The 15942-nt window shown below is 34.4% G+C and overlaps 1 long non-coding RNA gene across 1 annotated transcript; it reads right to left on the reverse strand.

Annotated features, from left to right (window-relative positions):
• Positions 1-8398: 8398 nt before the first annotated feature.
• Positions 8399-15683, reverse strand: LOC145553740 (uncharacterized). The gene is made up of 2 exons (XR_014089774.1): positions 15450-15683; positions 8399-8570 (listed from the first exon to the last, which is right to left on the reverse strand). It is a non-coding gene; the product is annotated as an uncharacterized LOC145553740 (long non-coding RNA).
• Between the last annotated feature and the right edge of the window lie 259 nt (positions 15684-15942).

A 15942-nucleotide genomic window follows, 5' to 3' on the forward strand; every position in this document is an offset into this window, starting at 1 on the left:
GTCTATGTGTGATACGGCCCCTGTGTAAACCGGACAGAGAGAACTTCCGGGTCAGACCGATTGTCAACAATGAAATAATGAAAAGCTAAATTGACAGCTCGTTTTCTTTTTCTTTTTGCAATTGCCGTTTTTCTAATTTCGTTTTAAAAACAAAAAAACACATGCTTGTTTGGTTTTTCCAATTTTATTTTGAAACGAAAAAACCAAAGAACGAACCATACACGGATTCTTTTTGATTGGACTTTTATAGAATATTTGGTTTGACAAACACATTATAAAATTTACAGCTACTAACACCACTATTAATATTTTATGTTTTACTAAACTTGCGCTTCGTTGTTCACATTTCTCCTGTTTTCTGAAGTAAGTCTCAGTAGTTAAAGGAGAGGAATAAAAAATGTCATTTTCTCTCTACATAAATAAGCCATTGGCACAGCGTAATATTCATGTCTGCGTTCTAATATGTTAATAAAATATCTATACGGGAAAAGAACATTTACTAAAATGATCCTCACAGAGAAAAGTGCAGACATTAACCTTCGTCCAAACGCTGGTGTTTCCTACCTAATGGGTGGAAGATTATTTTGGGGGTTCGGGAGAAATCCAGCAGTCTGCGCTGATCATCCATCTCTTCCTCTGACTTGACGATTATTTCTTTAAACTCTGAATGTTGCTTCAGCAGCAGTTAACAGGAGCTTTTTGATAAACTCGTTAAAACTGGACAGAAGATAGTTTTCAGAGAAACAATCCAACATTCAACACAACAAACCACTTACAGGCCTCTTTGTCTTCTTCTGTTCTATTATCGCGGATTGCAAGCAACTTTAAGGTGCATACCGCCACCTACTGTACAAGAGTGTGTAGCAACATTTCTTTACATCTATTAAATTCTATTTATTAATCTTGCACTTTGAAGAAAAATAAATAATACTTTTCTTAATCTATAAATATCCATTATGTTTCCTAATGTTCCTTTAATACTCAATGTTTGACCTGTCCTTCCAACCATTCTTTTTAGATTCTCCCTTTCAGATTCATATGTTCTACAGTTCATTAATACATGTTCTACATTTTCTTTCTCTCCACATCCTTCACACTTATCATTACTTTTCTTCCCTATTAAATATAATGTGTCATTTAAATTGGTATGGCCTGTTTTTAATCTGGTCATAATTATTTCTTCCCTTCTGTTTCTCTCATTAATATTTCTAATTAATACTGACTTTTGTACTTTATATAATCTTCTCCCTTTCTTATCTTCATTCCACCTTTTTTTGTTGTTGTTGCCATTTTTCCACCAGATAGGTGATCTGATAGTCTTTTAGAGATGCGAGTTTCAAACTCTGGTGTATTTATTCTCATTCCCACACATATTTTAAGATTTTTAGAACCATCTGAATACATTTTGAGGTAGTTAGAATATGATTTTCTTAAATATACATCAGTCTTTACCCCTATTTCATTTAAATTCCAGTCGTTTTTCATTTTAAGAAGTCTCATGTCTACATTAACCTCAGGAAATAGCCATGGAGGAATAACACTAATTGGATTAAACTGAGCTATTTTCTTATCCTCTACTCCATACATTTTGGTCAATTTACTTATCATCCATCCAAATCCATTACTCTGGAACTTTGCATATTCCTAACAGTTTTGTAATATAATTGATGTTACATTCTCTTCTTCATTACTTTAAATTTTTATCCAATATACTAAAGCTAATTTTATTCTTATCATTTCCAGCGGAGTTTCTCCAGTCTCTATTAGAAGAGCATTAATCCATCCATATGGCTCCATCATCTGCATATAATGCAGAGTTTATACATTTATCAGTATCAGAAAAAATTTCATTTATCATTATATTAAATAAGATTGGACTAATTGCACTACCTTGAGGTATCCCATTTTCCACATTAAACTCTTTTGAATAATCATTCCCAATCTTAACTCTTATTTTTCTATCCAGCAAAAATTTGCTATCCAATTATACATCGTTCCACTAATTCCCATCTGATTTTTTTAAGTAGTCCTTCTCTCCACAGTGAATCATATGTGTTTTCTTTATCAAAGAATGCTATAATCATTACCTCCTTCATTTTTAAAGCTTTCTCTACGTCATTACTTACTCTGGTTAGAGCATCCATTGTTGTTCTCCCTGTTCTAAAACCACACTGGTATCCATTCATTAGTTTCTTAAGCTCAAGAACATATCCTAATCTACTGACTATTATTTTCTCCATCCATTTACTTAAATGAGAAGTTAAAGCTATTGGTCTATAATTATTTGGACTGCTAGGATTTTTCCCTGGTTTATTAAACAGAAGTATTATTGCCCTTTTCCAGCTATTTGGTATTAAACCTTCATTCCATATTTTATTAAATAATTCTAATATTAATTTCAATGTTACTTCTGGAACCTGTCGAAACATAGCATAACATAATTGATCCTCTCCTGGAGCTGAGTATCCTGTCCCTTTCAGTACTGTTTTCATTTCTTTTATGGTTATATTCATAATGTTGACATGCATTTTTGACATTTTTCCAAAATATTTTTATAATTTCCAAGTTTTTGTATTTTCTGCTGTCTGTAAGATGTTCACCACTGTGAACTGCAGCAAATGTCTCCCCTAATAAATCTGCCTTATCTTTATCTAAAACTAATGTTTCCTGTCCTCAGACCAATGCTGGCATTTTAACATCATTCCTTTTCCCCGTCATTTTCCTAAACATTGACCAAACGTTCTGCAATTTTATTTCTGAACCTATTGAGGAACAATATTCTCTCCATGTTTTCTTTTTAGCTTCTTTAATAATTTTGCAAGCCATTGCTCTTTTCTTTTTATATTCAATAAGGTTTTCGGTTGTTACATTTTTCTGTAATATTTTAAATGCTTTGTTACGTTCTGCTGTACTGCATTCATCATTCCACCAAGGAACTGCTTTTTTCTTACCTTTAACTTTGATTTTTGGGATACTAGAATTAGCAACATTTAAAATGTGTTCTGTTATCTGACATTCTTCAATGTTACCTTTTAATGTAACCATATGGCTGTTTTTTTTCACAATTGATAAAAAATTTTAGCCAATTAGTTTTATTGAAGCACCATCTTGTTAATATTAAATTTTGCTGCCTATTTACACTGTCATTAATTATTGTACTCACTAGAAAATGATCACTCCCTAATGTAGACTTCCTGTTAATATATCATCCATTCCATCTCATTTCCAGTATTCCCTCCTGATGTAGAAGCCATGTTGCTACAGTCAATGTACAGTTTATGCAATCCGCCAAAATCAAATCCTACCGCCTTCGTTTGTTCGCTATTTCACTCGTTTCTCCTTCTTCCCGCTCCACTCCCAAGCTCCTTTGGGGCTTTATGATTGTCGGTTTTCAATCATAAAATGACCTTTTAGAATCAAATCTAAAAGTTGCAACTCCAAGGTGGTAAAGCACTGGTGCTTTACCACCTTTTATGATTGAAAACCGACAATCATAAAGCCCCAAAGGAGCTTGGGAGTGGAGCGGTGGTGCTTTACCGCCACCTTTTGAATCCTTCGATCATTACATGTAAAGAGTTCTCATACAGTGGCAATTCATTTAGGAAAACTTAAAATCTTTTCATAGTAATAATAGAAGACAGTTGCAGCAGAAGAGAAAAATACAACTAAAACAAACAAAAAAACCCCACTAAATTATTGACGACAACCATAATTTCTGAAATTAAAGATCAATGTATGTATATTAGTAATGCATATAAAATGTAATTATTTTTATGCATTCATAAAACTTTTCATTCAGGTGTGTTAAGCCAGAATCAAATCTAAAAGTTGCAAAACAACGACCCTTATCAACAGGCACAAAACAGGTCCTATGGATAAAGCACAAAATTTGAATAAAATATACAAAAAATATAATTTTTTCAAATATCTAACTAAACTAACCTGGGTCATGTGAGCACAACAATGTATATTTTCCTGGTGTTTGCTGAATATTTTTTTATTTTAAACACTGTAGTCGGTGGATGATGCCTGTAAAATCCCTTGTCCCGGAGCAGAACTCAATACATTATAATAGCTTAAAACAATTAAAGAAATACTAAAGTTATATACTGACAATTAAGTATAAGTAGTTATATAATTCATGATAAAATTGTCAATAAATTGAATTAAAAATCATTTTTATTTTCCAATTCCATTAAAAGTTGTCCCTAGTTTTTGTCAACACCGTCACAAATGAAAAAAAAATAAAATAAAATCAGGCATTATTGGGGGGCACCAGAACTTCTGAGGACCCCATGGCCACTTCCCTTCTCTTCCTTTGCTGAGAGGGCTAGTTAGCTCCGGTTAGCTTATGTTATTCTTTAGTTTTTTCTTCTTTTTATTCCTAAATTGTTTGTCACAACCATGATGTGTCAACACCATAACTGACAATTTACAAAACTTTGATGAAATTTTGTGAAATAAAAGCTTAATTTTGGTAAAATGTAAAGATTTCATGGACCTGATGAGCTACAATATGGCCTCCTTCAGAATAACATCATATAAATTGAGGTAGTTTGGCATTTCGTCAACTCAGTCAGATGTCAACTGCATCAGATTTTTTGTGACTCTTTCAGTGAAATTGTTGTCAAATCTCACTTAAGCGTGCAATTAATTCATTTTAATGTATTTTACATAAATTGCATTACTTTACATGTACCAAGTTTTTCATTTTACTCACTAGTTTGTCATCACCTTCAGTTCTGTGTCAACTCCGTCATGCAGTGTCAACTCCGTCAGATGGATTTTTTGTTGTTTTTTGTTTTAATATTTATTTTGTTTCTTGAGAAGCATTTGTCGTTAAAATGAGTAAAAATATCACTAATTGGGTAATTAAAAATTATTTTATATTTATTTTTGTCAGATGGTGATGACAGCGTTGTAGGTCAAGTCGATTAAAAGTGTAATTTTTTTTTTTTAAATTGCAACTTGGAGCCTGTACCTTAGCATCTTTACATTTCCAAAACATTTGTCATATTTGCATACATAAGGTTGAGAAATAACAAAAAAATATTGGAAAATTAAAACCCATTTTGTCCCTACTCTCAAGAATCACTGAAATGCATCATGAAGCTTTCTGATTCAAATGATCCCTAAGATCTGTATGTTGAGTCACATGGAGGTTAATACCGATGGCCGATAAGCTCCAGTGATGTAATAACTCAACTGTGACCGCAGCTGCAGGTGGTGGTGAACTTTTACATCACCCTATTTTACTCATTTGTTATTGTCAGGATTTATAGTTACACTGGGTTTCAAAGAATAATGTCTTTTTAAAAGATCAGACGCACAAATAAATAAATAAATGAATAAAACTCTCAGTATGTTATCACTTTACCAGATTGAATCAGTTAATTTCTGCTGATATTTGATTCTCGTCAAGCACTTTTCACCAGGAAGAGGCAAAGGCAGGCGGAGAAAAGGTAAAACTAAGATTGTTTGGGTTTCTTTTCATCAACTGCCTCTTATTTACATGCTTAAGATCCTGCTAATAAGGTTTGTTTCTAAAGTGTTTCTCTCAAAACAGGTCTTTAATAGGGTGGTGGTAATATTTTAAAATGTATAAAATTAAAATTTGAGGGACAAATTGCTTTGCATGTTTGTAGAACTGTAATTAGACTTTCTCTGACTGGATTTCTGCCAAAATGTTTATATTTTGCTGGCACTGATTATGCAGAGTAAATATGAATATTTCTGACCCTGAGACATAATAATGAGTTTTCCAAAGCAGCTTTCATAGAACAACAAAGAACATTAGCTCATATTTGTACACATTGCATTGCTTTTTTTAATTTAAAGAAGCATTTGTTTACATTTGCAAAACACTGTGTTTATATTTATGTCCGTCTGAAACAGTTGCATGTTGTGCAGAGTGTAAGCACTGAAAGGAAATATTGCTGTACATCAGACGGCTGATGATGCAGATGGTTTTCTGAACAGCAGCTAATAATTCAGTGCTACGTCAGAGATCTGATGTTGGTGCAATCTTACAGATATTTGTTTCCCCGTAATTTTGGTCATTTTATATTAAAATGTCTTCTGGGGACTTTTTCCATGGAGTGACTTCGGATATGTATTAAACACAGGCTGTCCAATAAATTATTAATTTAAGAATAGAAATATTTAGTCAGGGCTTGATCTCCAAATAGTACAACAGGCACAGAAAATTAGTACGACAAAGTTTGTGTACAGACAAAAAGTCTTATTTTAACATAAACTGTGTGTCTGTCATTTTGGTAAAAACATATTTATTCTTCATTTAGTGAAGTAACTCAAAGAGTGTAGTAAGTAGCCAGAAATATTTAAGAGTAGCAGTATTCATAATATTACTCAAGTAAAAGGTTCTCCATCTTTTTTTCAACTAAATGTAACTTGAGTAAATGTAATATACAACTGAGTCACAGCCTAAAAACGTAACATCTTTTTATAGTCATAATAGAAGACAGCTGCAGCAGAAAAGAGAAAAATACAACTAAGACAAAAGACACCAAATTATTGAAGACAATAATAATCCACCATGCTTTCTTACATTTTCCATAAACATGTTTATTTATTCACAAAACCTTTACTTGGGTAGAGTTAAACTGGTTAATATAATCTGAAACAAATAACAGCATCAGTTACAATCTCATCTTGTTTTGAAGAGAAACCTTATCAGATAATTTTTTGTATGTAGATGTATCTGAGAATGCACAATTAGAATTTAAAATACAATGTGCTGTTATGCACTAAGTGTGTTAAGATCAACAACATCCACCCACCCACTCTTTCTCTATACAGGATAGAATAATACTAATCAAGTCCAGTCTTGTGAGAATGTTCTGGAAGGGAGTCCATGTCTGGTCAAACTCTGTTAGTGCATGAAATAGTCAGTGGGCTCCAAAGCCACTTCAGCTATCAGCATCAGTTCTGGCTCTCCTCAGGGCTGTGTGCTGAGCCCTCTGCTCTTCACATTGTACATAAACAGGATGTTAATAACATACAGTTGATCAGTATTGTTTTTGATACAGAATATGCCAGGAAAACAAAACAAAGCATCTCTGAAGGAAAATGTGTCGTGGTTGCACATCTCCAAGAATCCAAATGTGAAGATCCAAATGATCACATTTAACAAATACAACTTTCAGCTTTATAAACATGAAACCCCTCCAGTCTTTCATTCTAGTGTTAAACCAAATGAATTGAATAGTGAACCTCAACATAGGACACATATGGATAATACTTCTATGGATTTTCACCTGTGTGACGCCTCATGTGGTGAGTTAAACTAACTTTGTGACGAAACGTTTTTCCACAACTCCCACATGAAAACGGCTTTTCACCTGCATGAATCATCATGTGGCGAGTTAAACTACCATTCTGACAAAAACTTTTTCCACAGCTCCCACATGAAAATGGCTTTTCACCACTGTGAATCATCATGTGCTGAGTTAAACTCTGGTTTTGACTAAAACTTTTTCCACAGATTACACATGAAAACGGCTTTTCACCGGTGTGAATAATTATGTGCTGAGTTAACTCCTGTGTTCCCCTAAAACTTTTTCCACAGCTCCCACAAAAAAACGGTTTTTCACCTGTGTGAATCATCATGTGCCGAGTTAAACTAACTTTGTGACGAAAATTTTTTCCACAGCTCCCACATGAAAACGGCTTTTCACCAGTGTGACGCCTCATGTGAAGAGTTAACTCCAGTTTTCCCCTAAAACCTTTTCCACAGATCCTGCATGAAAACGGCTTTTCACCAGTGTGAATCCTCATGTGCCGAGATAAATCCTTTTTTAGACTAAAACTTTTTCCACAACTGCCACATGAAAACGGCTTTTCACCAGTGTGAATCATCATGTGCAGAGTTAAAGTTGGTTTTCGACTAAAACTTTTTCCACAGTTCACACATGAAAAAGGCTTTTCACCAGTGTGAATCGTCATGTGCTGAGTTAAAGTTGGTTTTTGATTAAAACTTTTTCCACAGATCCTACATGAAAACGGCTTTTCACCAGAGTGAATCATCATGTGTCTAGTTAACCTATCATTTCTTCTAAAACTTTTTCCACAGCTCCCACATGAAAACGGTTTTTCACCAGTGTGAATCATCATGTGCTGATTTAACTTCTGTTTTTGACTGAAACGTTTTCCACACTTTACACATGAAAACAGGTTTTCAACCGTATGAGTTCTCATGTGATCATCAAAAACATATTTTAAAGCGAAACGCTTTTTACAGATGGCACATGAGAAAGGTTTTCTTCTTTCCTGATTTTGCTTCTCGGCTCCAGCAGCTTCCTTTAAGAGGACTTGGTTCCTGTTTGGTTCTGATTCAGTTTGGTGTGTTTGCTCATCAACAAGAACCAACATGCAGGTATCAGTCTCCTGTTTTAATTCAATCTGTTCTTCACCCTGACTGCAGTAAACTTCTTTCTCTTCCACTTTTATCTGATGATCTTCTTTCTCTTCCTGGTCTTGTTTTCCCTGCAGAGGTTCCAACTCCTCCTGGTCCAGAGTCGATCTTCTCTCTTGGTTAAACTGCAGGGAACCTGGAGAAGAAAACAGAGAAAATTTGTTATTGTTAACTTTATTGAAGTAAGTAGGAGAAATCTTTCATTGTTTAAAACAAAAATAAAAAAATAAAAAAACACTTGAAAATTCAAAAGCGTAGACAGAGAGATCAGTCGTCACATCCAGCTGACATTTGGAGAATTCTCATATGAACGGATTTTAAAAAACATATTTTTTCGCAAAATTAATTGTAGTAGGGATTATTGTTTATATTTAACAGTAAATTGCATTATGTCAATATGTTATTTGTATTACTCTAAATTACATAAAAATTTAATTTTAGTCCACTTTATTTGTAGGTTAATAGTTGTTTAGTTTTTGTTCCTTTGTTATTTACTTTTCCAATTTACACAGGAAGAACTGTGGGTCCATTTTCCATCACTATAGAGACTGGTATTGGACCAGCATGCACTGGGTTGGGCCTCTAGGTTTTGATCAGAGCAGCAGAGGAAACAATGAAAAGTAGTGATGATGAGATGAAGCTTCATGAAGCCCTGAGGAACTCCATCCAATCACTGGACTCCTGAGCCGATGCACCGCTGTGCTTCATATGCTCCACTGTGACATCAAGTGGACAATATATGTGAAATAGGCAAAACAACATGAAGCCTTACAATAAATAAACAAGTAAAAAATGTTTGTGATTCTGATATATAAACTCTGATTAATCTGGTTGCATTAAAAAATGGCTGGATCAAAAAGAAAACGGGAAAAACAGGAGAGAGGGTTGTGATTGGCTTGTTATCCGCTACGTCACCAGAGACAACGATTTATTACAAAAAATAAAAACTAACTGCTCGGGTTTTAATGAGTTCTCCTTTTTATATGCTTCATAAAATTTATCATGGATTAATCGACACACCCCTAATGAAAGGTTTGACCAAATTTGTTAAGCAAATAAAGTTTGACCACTGTTATTTGCTTATCAAACTGGAAAAAACAAACTATAAAAACAATCTTCAAGGTTTTGGGATATTAAACTTTTATCTACATACGAAGCATCACCTGAGTGTAGCGGTGGCTTCTTGGACTTTTATAGAAATTTGGTTTGACAAACACATTATAAAATTTACAGCTACTAACACCACTATTAATATTTTATGTTTTACTAAACTTGCGCTTCGTTGTTCACATTTCTCCTGTTTTCTGAAGTAAGTCTCAGTAGTTAAAGGAGAGGCATAAAAAATTTCATTTTCTCTCTACATAAATAAGCCATTGGCACAGCGTAATATTCATGTCTGCGTTCTAATATGTTAATAAAATATCTACACGGGAAAAGAACATTTACTAAAATGATCCTCATACAGAAAGGTGCAGACATTAACCTTCGTCCAAACGCTGGTGTTTCCTATGGAGAGCCATTTCAGCCAAAATTAAATAAATAAATAAATGGGTGAAATAAATAAAAAATGAGTAAAATAAATCAAAAAATGAAGAAAATGAGTGAAATAAATAAATAATTTGTTAAATAAATAATTTAGCTTTTTCATTAACCCATTTTTTCATTTATTTATTTTTCATATTATCAATTTCTCAATTTCCCTTTTTTCATTAATCTATTTTTCATTTACCCACTTTTCATTAATCTATTTTTCATTTAACCATTTTTTAATTTAGCTTTGTCATTAACCCCATTTTTCATTTCTTTATTTTTCATATTATCAATTTCCCAATTTCTCTTTTTCATTAATCTATTTTTATTTATCCCTTTATCCATTTACCCATTTTTCATTAATTTATTTTTCAATTAACCTCTTTTCAATTTCCCTTTTTTACTAACCCAATTTTTTCATTTATTTATTTTTCAGATTATCAATTTCTCTATTTCTCTTTTTCATTAATCTATTTTTCATTAATCTATTTTTCATTTGTCCATTTTTCATTTATCCCTTTATCTATTTACCCATTTTTCATTAATCTATTTTTTAATTTAAACATTTTTTGATTTCCTTTTTCCTTTAACCCGATTTTCTATTTCCCAGTTTCATTAATCAATTTATCATATATCCCTTTTTTATTTACCCAATTTTCTTTTATCTATTTTTCATTCAACATTTGTTTGAAAAATCTTTACTTTTCCCATTTTCCAATTCCCCTTATTCATTTAGTATTTCCTTATTTTCTTATTTATCACATTCTATTTCCCCGCAAAACTTGGGAAAAAAATAAATGCAAATGAGGAGAGGCACGTCATCAGGCTACAACTTCCCCAATTGGTTGGTTAGCGTCACACCCATACTTTGCTTCAAGAAAGATGGCGACCTACTAACGGGTTATCAATAAGCTGAAGCTCATTAACTTCATTAGAAAATAGTGTTATTACTCCTGACTTTAGTTCTCGTGTGGCCGCTCAGACAGAACGTGTTTCAGTTGGCGGCTCTCATGGACTCAGAGCTTCACCGTCGGGAGTTTTTATAGTTTGAACGAAGCGGCCGCTGAAGTTGGCTTACGATTGAAGGTTCGGGACACCTTCGTAGCTACCAGCTGTGATCCAACTATAAGGAGCAACTTTACTGTACATCGTAAGTGAACTGCAATATCCAGAGGCAGCTCTATGGAGCATCGACCTGAAAGAATGAGAGTGGAGAGCCTTGGAGATCTGCATCGGAGGCCATCTTTCAGACATGCACCGCTGCTGTCCGTCCAGGATCCTCCGGTTGCCCAGACGTTGCACGGTAAGCTACTAACGCTGATGTTTGTTTTCCAACTACAGTCATATTTAATCAATAGGGCTCAATTACGATCGTGGAAGGGTTTGAGTTGATCTCGGCAATAGGTGACAAACTGAACGCCTCCAGGATGTTGAGACCAGCACGTCCTCTGATCCAATACATCTTATTAAGGATAAAATCAACAAAACGTGTTCAAATTAATGGCCCAACAGGTTGATTAAAGACAGTAAAAAGGTAGGAGTGGTTTCGAGTCGATCGCCTTGTTTTACCTTTGTAAACAGACAACCGGAATACAGTGACCTTTAGTGAGGGTACAGAATGGAGAATGGATAAAAGCTGAACTCCTGCTACAATCTTTGCCTCTCTTGGTTACATCCCTGAGGTGTGCCAAGTGTGGCCCACATGCATATGCACTGTTGAAAATGAGAAGCTGACATTCACAAATGACATTGAAATAAATTCTAGTCCAACTTCTGGTTTGTTGCGATTCCTCTGGATCCTGTTGGAGGAAAAATATCCCAACTTCACAAGATGTGGCTTTAACCCAACTCCTGTCAGTCTGAAGCTTCTCATATTTAGGTCATCAAACCAAAGTTCAGATCTACCATAACTGGTTCCATCGCCACCAGGTCAAAAGTACAGCTTTTTGGCGCAGCACATTCATTAATGTTTCCATCATGTATGTTTTCAGATGCAGACCATCCTGCAGGCCTCTGGTCTCAGTGTTTCCCTTCAGACTCCCAGTGGGCTCACAGCTTCAGGATGACCAGAGACCTTCACCTTTCTGGAGCAGGAACACTCAGCCAAATGCACGGGTGACACATTCATTTTAAAAAATGTGGCTGTTCTTATACCATTGATATGCATAAACTGTCTGTATTTTACCGTTTTGAATAAACAAACTGATTATTATTAAATCTGTGTTCCTTCTAATATGTGAAGTTCTAATTTAATCAAATCTCATGTTTTCACGTCCCAGAGACAATAAAATGGATCGTTTGTTTGTGGCTTAAAGTAAACGAAACAATCTTAATAGAACAAAGCTACACAAATAGAATACAGATTGAAAGTTTTGGACCTGTTTTATTTTTTGGTTTCATTACACTAAAGATTCTTCAACATGAAGCTAAACAGTGAGTGGAGGACCTTATATGTACAACGTAGAAATGAACAAACATGACATATTGGGTTCTTAATAGCAACCCTAGCAGTTGTTTTACACAGCTTGATTTATTGAATAGTGATTGTGTTCATTTACGGACGCCTTCAATTGGAAATCTGCAATCTGAAGTGTCAGTGAAATAGTTTAACCAGTCAGTCCTCAGGTCGTCTGCCCTGCATGTTTCAGGCCTCAGTAAATGTCTGATGGATGAGCTAATGCTATCGTTTGTATCAGGTGCTCTGGAACAAACACTTTAAAATGTTAATGTCCTGTATAACAGAGTGATATAGACACATGTTTTCATCTCACTGTCATTTCCCCTCTATAGCTGAAGTTCATCACATTTCTGGATGTTCTGTGTTTCAGTTAAATTGAAGTTAGCAGGTTTTTAATCAGGGCCACAACACCCTGTGTGTGTTGGGTTTAAGAAAAGAGGCTGCTTTGTTTGAGCACCAGCATTCATTTTTCCTCTGATGTTTGGGTGAACTCTTCTCTGTGGAGGTCGGCCATCTCTCTGCTTCTTCCTGAAGGAGACCCATCAGGAGTTCTGGTGCTGCTCACAGTGCAGACGGTTCTCCTCACTGTTCGCCGTGTCAGGCCTGGTCCTTCTCAGCCAGGATCTCCAGTCATTCTGTTCCTTCGCCCTTGAATAAACATAACAGAATATGTTCTGGGTGTTATGATTCATTTGTTAATTGAAACAATGTTTAGTATCAAAATAAGATTAATTTATTTCCTTAACAGTTCCTTCTCCTGTTCCCTCAGAAGGGCAGAGTTTAGGAGTGACTAATTACATTTACTTAAATATAGTTGAGTAACTTTTTGAAACTCAAATGAACTTTTAGGAATACTCTTACTATGCTGAACTTTTTACTTTTACTCAAGTCATTTTATTATGAGGCATCACTATTTAAACTAATTTTTTATTTTGTCTTTAAAATACCAACATTTCCACTGAACTTAATATTTTGGGCCTTCTAATTGTGTAATTTTTTTTAGATATGAAATAATTGATAACTTGATCAGTTACTCAGTACTGATCAACTTTTTACCAAATGCTTCTTTACTCTTGTTTAATTTCTTATTCAGCTACTTTTTACTTTGAGTAAAAACATGTTGAAGTGCTGCTGTTATTCCTGGAGTATAAATTGTGGGTCCTCTGTCCACCTCTAAGGAACAGTAACCAAATGTTGAGGCACATGTTGACCAAAAACAGGCAAACTAAGGTGGGCACGTTATACATACAAAGAAATACTTAAATTAATAGTCATATTTACTTTATATGCATGTGGGCCACACTTGGCACACCTCAGGGATGTAACCAAGAGAGGCAAAGATTGTAGCAGGAGTTCAGCTTTTATCCATTCTCCATTCTGTACCCTCACTAAAGGTCACTGTATTCAGGTTGTCTGTTTACAAAGGTAAAACAAGGCGATCGACTCGAAACCACTCCTACCTTTTTACTGTCTTTAATCAACCTGTTGGGCCATTAATTTGAACACGTTTTGTTGATTTTATCCTTAATAAGATGTATTGGATCAGAGGACGTGCTGGTCTCAACATCCTGGAGGCGTTCAGTTTGTCACCTATTGCCGAGATCAACTCAAACCCTTCCACGATCGTAATTGAGCCCTATTGATTAAATATGACTGTAGTTGGAAAACAAACATCAGCGTTAGTAGCTTACCGTGCAACGTCTGGGCAACCGGAGGATCCTGGACGGACAGCAGCGGTGCATGTCTGAAAGATGGCCTCCGATGCAGATCTCCAAGGCTCTCCACTCTCATTCTTTCAGGTCGATGCTCCATAGAGCTGCCTCTGGATATTGCAGTTCACTTACGATGTACAGTAAAGTTGCTCCTTATAGTTGGATCACAGCTGGTAGCTACGAAGGTGTCCCGAACCTTCAATCGTAAGCCAACTTCAGCGGCCGCTTCGTTCAAACTATAAAAACTCCCGACGGTGAAGCTCTGAGTCCATGAGAGCCGCCAACTGAAACACGTTCTGTCTGAGCGGCCACACGAGAACTAAAGTCAGGAGTAATAACACTATTTTCTAATGAAGTTAATGAGCTTCAGCTTATTGATAACCCGTTAGTAGGTCGCCATCTTTCTTGAAGCAAAGTATGGGTGTGACGCTAACCAACCAATTGGGGAAGTTGTAGCCTGATGACGTGCCTCTCCTCATTTGCATTTATTTTTTTCCCAAGTTTTGCGGGGAAATAGAATGTGATAAATAAGAAAATAAGGAAATACTAAATGAATAAGGGGAATTGGAAAATGGGAAAAGTAAAGATTTTTCAAACAAATGTTGAATGAAAAATAGATAAAAGAAAATTGGGTAAATAAAAAAGGGATATATGATAAATTGATTAATGAAACTGGGAAATAGAAAATCGGGTTAAAGGAAAAAGGAAATCAAAAAATGTTTAAATTAAAAAATAGATTAATGAAAAATGGGTAAATAGATAAAGGGATAAATGAAAAATGGACAAATGAAAAATAGATTAATGAAAAATAGATTAATGAAAAAGAGAAATAGAGAAATTGATAATCTGAAAAATAAATAAATGAAAAAATTGGGTTAGTAAAAAAGGGAAATTGAAAAGAGGTTAATTGAAAAATAAATTAATGAAAAATGGGTAAATGGATAAAGGGATAAATAAAAAATAGATTAATGAAAAAGAGAAATTGGGAAATTGATAATATGAAAAATAAAGAAATGAAAAATGGGGTTAATGACAAAGCTAAATTAAAAAATGGTTAAATGAAAAATAGATTAATGAAAAGTGGGTAAATGAAAAATAGATTAATGAAAAAAGGGAAATTGAGAAATTGATAATATGAAAAATAAATAAATGAAAAAATGGGTTAATGAAAAAGCTAAATTATTTATTTAACAAATTATTTATTTATTTCACTCATTTTCTTCATTTTTTGATTTATTTTACTCATTTTTTATTTATTTCACCCATTTATTTATTTATTTAATTTTGGCTGAAATGGCTCTCCATAGTTTCCTACCTAATGGGTGGAAGATTATTTTGGGGGTCCGGGAGAAATCCAGCAGTCTGCGCTGATCATCCATCTCTTCCTCTGACTTGACGATTATTTCTTTAAACTCTGAATGTTGCTTCAGCAGCAGTTAACAGGAGCTTTTTGATAAACTCGTTAAAACTGGACAGAAGATAGTTTTCAGAGAAACAATCCAACATTCAACACAACAAACCACTTACAGGCCTCTTTGTCTTCTTCTGTTCTATTATCGCGGATTGCAAGCAACTTTAAGGTGCCTACCGCCACCTACTGTACAAGAGTGTGTAGCAACATTTCTTTACATCTATTAAATTCTATTTATTAATCTTTTGAAAAAAATAAATAATACTTTTCTTAATCTATAAATATCCATTATGTTTCCTAATGTTCCTTTAATACTCAATGTTTGACCTGTCCTTCCAGCCATTCTTTTTAGATTCTCCCTTTCAGATTCATATGTTCTACAGTTCATTAATACATG

Source organism: Poecilia reticulata, chromosome 11 (assembly GCF_904066995.2).
Source record: "Poecilia reticulata chromosome 11, P_reticulata-male-v2, whole genome shotgun sequence".
NCBI lineage: Eukaryota > Metazoa > Chordata > Actinopteri > Cyprinodontiformes > Poeciliidae > Poecilia > Poecilia reticulata.